The sequence below is a fragment of the Trichechus manatus genome, unplaced genomic scaffold (assembly GCF_000243295.1).
Source record: "Trichechus manatus latirostris isolate Lorelei unplaced genomic scaffold, TriManLat1.0 scaffold00255, whole genome shotgun sequence".
NCBI classification, from domain to species: domain Eukaryota; kingdom Metazoa; phylum Chordata; class Mammalia; order Sirenia; family Trichechidae; genus Trichechus; species Trichechus manatus.
In genome coordinates this window covers 274349-284120 of record NW_004444191.1, presented here as the reverse complement: position 1 = coordinate 284120, position 9772 = coordinate 274349, and positions in this window count along the sequence as shown.

The following is a 9772-nucleotide window of genomic DNA, read 5'->3' as shown; positions in this document are numbered from 1 at the left end:
GTTGTTACCTCATCCCCAGCTACAGCCTCCTGCGTGGCCCTATGCCTCCCTGTCTCTGGACCTGTAAGCATAATACACCTGGTTCTCATGGCCTCCTGCCTCCTCCCCCCACACCACACCTGACTTACCATCCCACAAAGTTTTCAGAGCGAGGGTTTAGGTTGGACACCAAGAATTTACTTCCAACTAGAGTCCTGAGTCCTTAAACCAGGCTTAAATATCAAAAGGAGAATGCTTTTCCTTGTGTCATGGATTGAACTGTGTCCCCTAAAAATATCTGTCAACTTGGCTGGGTCGTGGTTCCCAGTATTGTATGATTGTCTACCATTTTGTCATCTGATGTGATTTCCCTATGTGTTGTAAATGCTATCACTATGATGTAATAAAATGGATTAGCGGCAGTTATATTCATGAAATCTACAGGATTAGCTAGTGTCTTAAACCAGTCTCTTTTGAGATATAAAAGAGAGAAGCAAGCAGAGAGACAGGGGAACCTCATACTACCAAGAAGTCAGCGCCAGGAGCAGGGCGCGTCGTTTGGACCTGGGGTTCCTGCGCTGAGATGCTCCCAGACCAAGGGAAGACTGATGACATGGACCTTCCTCCAGAGCTGACAGAAAGCGTTCCCCTGGAGCTGATGCCCTGAATTTGGACTTGTAGCCTACTGGCCTGTGAGAGAATAAACTTGTCTTTGTTAAAGCCATCCACTTGTGGTATATCTGTTAGAGCAGCACTAGTTGACTAAGGCGCCTTGTGATAGATAAAGTCCTTGTTTTCTGTCTCTTTTTTCCAGTCTTCATTTTCCAAGACTTCACATTTCACTGCCTCACTCATTTCATACTGTTTAATTAATTTCTCAATATCTTTGTCTACTGCTCCCTGCACACATAGGACATACTGGAATGAAGGAGGAGGATCTGCCAGGTGGTATTTGCAATGTGCTGAGGCTGAGGACCGAAGCAATCAGCACATCGTCATCCCCAATAATAATAATGTTTGTTGACAATCTATTACGTACCAGCTGATCTGTTATGAGTTTTAGAAACACGGTCAATAAACAGGGTAGATATGACATTTCTCTCTTACAGAGGGAGGAACTAAGGTTTGGAGAGGTTCAGTGAGGATCTGAAGATCATACAGCAAACAGTGTAACAGCGGGACATATACGTCCTACCTAACCCCTTGGTAGAGGACAGTGGTGGTTCAGTGGTACAGTTCTTGCTTTCCATGTGGGAGACCCAGGTTCAATACCCAGCCCACGCACCTCATGTGCAGCCAGCACACAGCTGTCAGTGGAGGCTTGCGTATTGCTGTGATGCTTAACAGGTTTTAGCAGGGCTTCTGGACTAAGACAGACTAGGAGGAAAGGCCTGGTGGTCTACTTCCGAAAATCAGCTTATGAAACCTATGGATCACAATGGTCCGATCCCCTTGTGCACGGGGTTGCCGTGAGGCAGGGCAGCTAACAGCTACAACAAACAAATCCTTTGCCAGAGCCTTCAGGTAGCCCTTTAAGATGTATTTCACCTAAAGGACTTCCTTGATATCTTTGCTATGATTTGCGGGGAAGAGGAGTAGTTACAGGAGTGGACCTAAGAGTGGGGAGGAGAGATGACAGAGCACAGGAAAGAGGGTTAAGAGCATCCAGATGGCGGAATCACTGTTCTCAACCCAGTATTGGATGTCCTTAGCGTGCGCTCAAATACTCAGCCCCGCAAAGGTTCTTTCAGAAAAGAATAACTACCTGAGTGGTTTTTCATGCTGGCCACAGAGAGATAGAACGCACTGATGCAGACAGTCCTCCTGCTTCAAGAACACAACTCATAGGTCATCCATTCATTTAACAAATATTTATTCACCAAGCACCTGCTGGACGCCAGGCCCCGGTGGTGCAGTGGTTAAGAGCTCGGGCCACTAACCAAAAGGTCAGCCGTTTGAATCTACCAGGCGCTCCTTGGAAACCCTATGGGGCAGTTCTACTCTGTCCTGTAGGATCAGTGTGAGTCGGAATTGACTCGAAGGCAACAGTTGCTGGACAGCAAGCATTGGCAAAGTCCTAGGGACACAGTGTAACAATAAGCAAACACACCTGTACATACGTGAGAGCAAAGAACACAAGGGCCCTTCCTGGGCTATCACCTGAAGGGTCAACGTGGTCAGCAGGAGAGGCCGGGGGCCAGGCAAAGGGGCGTCTTGAGCAAGGCCTGGAGCCTTCGCACTGACTTTTCACTGTTCCTCTCCACCTCTTTGTCTTGCAAACTCCAACTGGTGCCTTAAAAGTCAGCCCTCTGGACAGGCTTGCCTGGCCTCCCTGCCTGCAGTGTGGGGCTCCTGTGGGTTTCCTGTGTACCCTTCACGCATTTCTGTGATCACGGGTCTCAGCCTGTCTCCCCCTCCAGTCTGAGCTCTCTGGAGGAAGGCAAGGTGCCTCGTAGCTGTGTCCCCAGTGCTGGCACAGACTGCTGCTGGTGGTTGCTGTCCAGTCGGCTCTGACTCATGGAGACCCCCCACGTACAAAATGTTGCCAGTCCTGCACCAGCTTCATGATCGCTGGTCTGCTTGAGTTCATTGTTGCAGACACTGTGTATTTTCAGTGTCTTCCAACCTGCGTAGCTCATCTCCCAGCACTATATTGGACAATATTCTATTGTGATCCATAGGGCTTTCTTTGGCTAATTTTCACAAGTAGATCACCAGGACTTTCCTTCTAGTCTGCCTTAGTCTGGAAGTTCTGCTGAAACCTGTTCACCATGGGTGACCCTGCTGGTGTTTGAAATACCACAGGCATAGCTTCTAGCATCACAGCAACGCACAAGCCACCACAGTACCACAAATCGACGGACGGGTGGTGGGGCACAGAGTAGGCCTTCAATAAATGGCAGTGGAATAACTGTAACACGCTGGCGTAGATGTCGAAGACCCATCAGAACTGGTTAGGTTGTCCTGAGCCACGCTGCCTCTCCAACCACTTAACTAACACATCCTTGTAGAGGAAGGTAGTTGGATGCAATGGAAAGATTGGAGGCCTTGGTTCCTCCAGAATGACTTGAGCAAATCACTCAAGGTTTTGTTTTCCTCTCTTAGCAAATCACAGGATTAGATCAACGCTGTCGTTGGAACAATAGACGGCTTATCAAAGCCCATGAGAAGGGTTATGCGTGCTAGAGCAAGTCCAAGGTTAGTTTACATCCTACAGACAAGATGGAGCAAAGACAGATCTTATAGAAGGGAAGTAACAAGCACACTTGGCCTACATTTTAGTTAACTCTGACCTAAAGTTCTGTGGCATGGTGTTGCTCTTGTCTGCGATTTATGTGAAGCTGGATTTTGCAACAAGAACACAGCTCAAAGTGAGTGGTATGGCGTAAAATGGTAGCTAATATTTCACATCTACAGAGAGCTTTAATTTTTGAATAGGTAAAACAACATGGTTCAAAATCAAAATCACCGAAAAAGATGTACATTGAGAGCCTTGCCTTCACTCACACGTGCTTCCATCTCTGCCCCGTGAGACACCACTGTCACGAGTTTTTTATCTTTCTAAGGTTTGTTTATGCAAATACAGGCACGCATGGCGTTTTCTCAAATGCATCTTCTACAGAGATGATCGTATGATTTCTCTTCTAAGATCTACTTTGATAGATCATCCTTGCATTCCTAGAATAAACTGCCCTTGGTCGTGAAGTATTATTCTTTTAGTACGCTGCAGCATTCTGATTGCTAATATTTTATTTCCAATTTCTGCATGAATATTCACGTGTGAGAGTCATTTTATAGTTTCTTTTTGTACAGCCTTTGTCAGGTTTGTTATTAAAGTTATCCGTGCTGCAGAAACAGAGTTTGGAGGTCTTCCTTCATTGTCCATGTTCTGAAACAGTTTGAATAACGTTGGAAGTATTCACCCTTTAAAGGTTTGGTGGAATTCACCTTGTCAGGGACTGCGGTGGTGCAGCGGCAGAATCGTCGCCTTCCACGCGGAAGACTTGGGTTCAATTCCCGGCCAGTGCACCTCATGCGCAGCCACCACCCATCTGTCAGTGGAGGCTTGTGCGCTGCTACGATGCTGAACAGCTGTCAGCAGAGCTTCCAGACTAAGACAGACTAGAAAGAAAGGACTTGTGATCTAATTCCTAAAAGCAGCCAATGAAAACCCTGTGGGTCACGACAGTCAGATCTGCAACAAATCGTTCAAAAATTTATACACAAATTGTTTCGTGGTGTTGGCTGCAATCCCGCCCTGTGTCAGCACTCTCCCCCTTTCCCTTTCCACCCCAGATTCACTGTGACAATTTATCCAGTTTTCCTGTCCCCTCCCACCTTCTCGTCTTTGTTCCAAGGCAGGTGTTGTCCATTTGATCTTGTAGACTTGTCTGATCTAAGAACTGGGCGTTGTTTCCTTTGGCTGTGCATGGGGTCAGCATGAGTCAGGATCCGACTCAACAACAACAACAGAATTCACCTGGGAAACTTCTAGCCCTGGTGCTTTTTGGAGACTAGCTCCTTTACAGTTTTCTCTAACATTTCTGTGAAAATTACTCTATTTAGACATTCTGGAGTTGGTTTCTGTAAATTATATTCTCCTAGAAAACCATCTATGTCTTTTTGGTTTGCAAATTTATATACATAAAGTTGTATAAAATCGTTTTTAAAAATCCCCTTTGTTTCTGCATTATTTGCTTCTTGTCATTTATTATTTTTTATGTTTGTTATTTCTCTCTTGATTTCTTGATAAGCTTATCTATTTTACTGTATTTCCTCCAGTGACCCAGTCATTATTTATTTTGTCCCTCACCCCTTCCTCCCTGGTTATTTAATTCACTGATTCTTTTATTCTTCTTCCTTGTCCTTTCCTTGGGTTTAATTTGTTGTCCTTTTTCTAATTTCTGAAGTTGATGCTTATTTACTTCACTTTCGTCCTTTTTATACGTATATAAGGCTACACCACTTTAGCTTTATCCTTCAGATTTCAGAACCTAATAAGCACTATTTTCATTATCATTGCTTTCTAGAGCTTCTGCTGTTTGGATTAAATGATGGCTCTTTAAAATTCTCTGATCTTTTATTAATTTTAAATTTTTTTTTGCATTGTGAACAGAGAATAAATCTACATTATTTCTACTTCTTGAAATTTATTGAGATTTCCTGTGTGGTGATCAATGGTATAATCAATTATTGGGGAATATTCCCTACCTTCAGGGCACAGAAGTTGGTATTTACTCATCACATCTACATTTATGATTATGTTGTTAGGTCTTTTATATCCTTATTCATTTTTGTCTTGATTAATCCAAGAGGGTGGGTTGCCGTTTCCTGGGATGTGGAAAGGCTAGGGAGAGGCCGCTTTTGGCGGGAAGCGCAGTGTGTAGGAATCACAGGGTCCGTTGGAGATGTCCGTTAGATCATCTCCAGCCAAAAACCACTCTTGCCGTAAGGAACTTAGAAAAGAAAGCTGTGCCGCGAGTCACCTCCAACACATGGTGACCTCGTGTGTTTCAGAGCAGAGCTGCGCTCCGTAGGGTCATTAGGAAAGAGGCCCTCCCAAAATTGACCAAGGTCTATAATTCCCAATTTTTTTTTTTGTATTGGTACTATTTCAAAAGAAGAATTAACTTCACATATGACCAGGTAATTTTGTACTGCCCTCTAAGTTTTTCATATAATGATTTGTTTTCCAAATCAGTTTGGAGTATCCAGTCCTTCTTTTGTATCCTCCTTGGTGGGTAAGACAAGGTCTTCTTTGTGGTTAGGGGGCATTTTAGATGATCACGCTGCCAACAATAACATCTGCGTGCTTACTATGAGCCAGGCTTTCTTCTAGATACTTTGTATGTCTCAGGTTACTTAATCCTCACGTCAACTCCTAATGTTCCTATCTGACAGATTTAAAAAAGCTGAGGCAATGGGGAGGTGGAAGAACTGGCTCGAGTTCACACTGCTGATGAGGGGAGAGCCAGGAGGACCTGAACCTTAGTTGTCTGCTCGGCCGCCTCTCTCAGGGGTCTTCTAGTTCAGCAGCTTCATTTTATACGTGAAGAAAGAGACTCAGCTCTGAGCACCTTGCCCGAAGTCAGCCAGCAAGCTAGGAGCAGAGCTAAAATTCAGTCCCATATATTTGAACCTTCATCCAGAGCCTTCCCACTAGTCTGCACTGCCCCCCTTACTCTGCACAGACGCAGTATTTTGTGGTAGAAAGAAGTTGTGATTTGCTGGATGATCTGAGCTAATCGTTTAATAGCAACACCCATCTGTCTCACCTCACAAGCCAACACCATAGTAGATGCAAAGATGTTTTAATCAAATGCTACCAAAAAAAGAAAATAAAATAAAAGCATACTCTTTGCTTCCTGAACAAATCACTCATAGCTATGGAATAAATTCGCTCATAATTTAAAAAAAAAAAAAAGTTACCATTAAGTCAATTCTGACTCATGGCAACCCCATTTGTGTCAGAGTAGAATTGTGCTCCCTAGGGTTTTCAGTGGCTGATTTTTTGGAAACAGATCACCAGGCATTTCTTTCAAGGCACCTCTGGGTGGATTCAAACCCCAAATTTTTCAGTTAGTAGCTGAACGCTTAACCATTTGCAGCAACCAGAAACTCCCTTAATATGATTAGGGTATGTAAGATAAATTAGGATGAAGAGAGCATAAAGAAAAAGACTTAAACTGAAATTCTACAAGGGATAAATCCTTCTAGGTAGGAAGGCTTCATTTTCACTAGGCACCTCCCGTGCTCTCTAATTGCCGAGCACACGACCTTCATTCTTTGTTTTACGGATTGTGTGTGTCGGGTCTGGAAACAGGTGCTTTCCCAAGACAACAGAAAAGAACAGTGGACAACCGTCAGGGGAAGCGGATGGCCATTTAAAAGCCAGAACATAAAGTGGGCGAGCGCCTCGTGTTGATCTGCAAGTCCAGCTCTCAGAGCCTTTCTCTTTCCCAGAAGTGATCTCACATCTCCCTGCATACCTGGGCTACAGATGACGAGCTTTTCTGCTCCGTTCCACACTCACTCCGGTAATTATGAAAGAAGAAAGCAGTTTATTAGATTTCTGGGGAGCCTGACCCAGTGTATTAACTCTACTAAGAAAGGACATAATGGTTTTGGCAAGATAAGAGAATTTCATTCTGATATTCCAAAGACGTCCTCTCCCAATGGAATTACTTGATTTGCCAAAAATCAGAGTTGTTTAGCTGGCCAGGGCAGGGCCCTACACCAGATGACTAGAGGTGGAGCTCCTGTACAACTCCACACACAAGAGGCACTCAAAACAGCCTTCTGAGGCTGGGCCGGTGGGGTTCCACTTGAATTCATTCATGACGAGCCAGCAAGACAGGATCAACCACAAGCCCTGGAAGCCTGGCCCTCTAGTTTTGCAGTATCTCTGTGAAATACAGGACCTGAAATGGTGTGCTTTCTCTCAAATCACGACACCATAAAAAGACGTGTCCAAAAGTCGTCCCACGACTTGCTCACTTCAGACCCTGCAGTGGAAACTGCATCTTAGAAAATTGATCTCCCAAGTCCTCTAACCCAGTATTTGGTAAATGCAAAATGAGGATGAAAGTAGCTAAACTTTGGGATGGATTTCTTGAAGACGTACTTGAATTTTTTCTCAGTGTCTCAGTCACCTAGTGCTGCTCCAACAAAAATACCACACGTGGGTGGTTTTCACAAAGAGAAGTTTATTTCCTTACAGTGAAGTAGGCTAAAAGTCCAAATTCAGGGTGTCCGCTCCAGGGGAAGCCTTTCTGTCTCTGTCAGCTTTCTTCTCCTCAGTGTTCCCCCAAACTAAGAGCTTCTCTGCGCAGGGACCCCGGTCCAAAAGACGCGCTCTGCTCCCAGCACTGCTTTCTTGATGGTATGAGGTCTCCCAATTCTCTGCTTGCTTCCCTTTCCTTTTATCTCTTGAGAGATAAAAGGTGGTGCAGGCCACACCCCAGGGAAACTCCCTTTACCTGGGTTAGGGTGGTGTTACAATCCCACCCTAATCCTCTTTAATGTAAAATTACAATCACAAGATGGAGGCCAACCACGCAACACTGGGAATCATGGCCCAGTCAAATTGATACACATATTTTTTGGGGGACATAATTCAAACCATGATACTCAGTTTTCCCAGTTTTTACTTCAAAATGAGCCTGGCATAGTTGAGTTGTGGACCAGTTCAGATTCAGGGAAATTGCCTCAGTGGTGTTTCCTGCCCCATCAGCCTAAATGTTCTTATTCACAAAGGAAGATCCTATTTGAAAGGGAGTATAGCTAATTCATGTTTAACCACATAGGTTATAGAGAATCTTCCCTATTACATTAAGTGAGAAAGTTGGGTGGGTGGAAAAGGAGTTGAAAGGTAAGCTTCACGAGCAACTGAATATAGGTATTGTATACAAACCAGAGAACCTCAGAACCTCAGGTCTCCTGGGGATTTGCAAGATCAACTAATTCAAGCTGTACATCTAATTGTTGCAAATCATCTGTTTAGTGGGGGAGCTTCTCTTCCCATCCAGGAACACAAGTTATCTGTAGGGCATCTATAACTTACATATTACCTGGCATCTAGCCTTAGCTGGTAAAGAAAACATTGTAGCAAATAGTCATAGTCACTTGGTTACAAAGAACAGAAAACCATTCCATTTAAATCCATTGTAAACGGTCTAGTGGAAGGAAAGGGCAGCCCTGGTGCAAATGGCTTGTGCTTCGCTACTAACCTAAATGTTGGCAGTTCAAACTCACCCAGCAGCACCATGGAAGAAAGTCCTGGCAATCTGCTTCCATGATGATTACAGCCAAGAAAACCCTATGGAGCTCAGTTCTACTCTGTAGCACTTGGGGTCTTTATGAGTTGGAGTCAACTCGATGGCAACAGGTTTAGTTTATTATCGGAAGGAAAGGGTAGGTTTCATGTGAAATAGAAAGACATGGGATTGTTGTCCTCTCTCTCTCCCTTTCCCTCATTGTCTACTGTCTCTTTCTCCCTGGAATTAGTTCCATTCTCTTGCTTTGGCAGCTTCCACTTTAGTACGACTTTTGGCTCCTATATCAAACATCTGGGTTTTGTTTGTTTTTTATTTATCCTATTTTTCCATCATATCCTATTTTCCCTCTGGAGAACCAGTCACTGGGCGTGTTGGCAATGGACACTTGACCTGAACAGAGCTGATAAGATACAACGAGACTTTTTGCTAAGGCTGCTGAAGGACAGGACTTGAATGTGAGAGGGTCTGAGGCTGAGCTGCTGCAGCCATTTTTCCAGAAATAACACCAACCCAAGAGAGGGAAGAACGAAGCTATGGAAAGAAGCTAAGTCCTGATGACCTTTTTTGAAACTTGAATCCCAGCTGTATGTGAAACCAGCCCTACTCTTCAGTTTCACAAGCCGACAACTTGTCTTCTTGCTGAAGTCCTTTTGAATCAGGTATTCTGTCATGCATAACACCAAAGGTCCCACCTGGTAGAGCTGTCAGCACGGGGTTACCATTGTGCCACCTCTGCCATTACTTGGCCTGACCTTGCAGCTCTGGTTCCCTGATGGGAACTCAGGGAGCAGTGGAGTTCAGTGTGGTTTGCAGGTCTACCCTCTCCAGCAGTAAAGGTGGGGCAGGATTTCTAAGAAGTTCAGGCAGAGAGGAAATAATTAACATCTTGTATTTATATTCATTAATTAGAATTCTGGACCTAGCCATTAGCCTAATCGTATTTGTGCTGTCCTGTCTTCATTAAGGTCATGAATGTCAAAATATAAGGGATAATATGCAGAAATCACTTGAAAGTT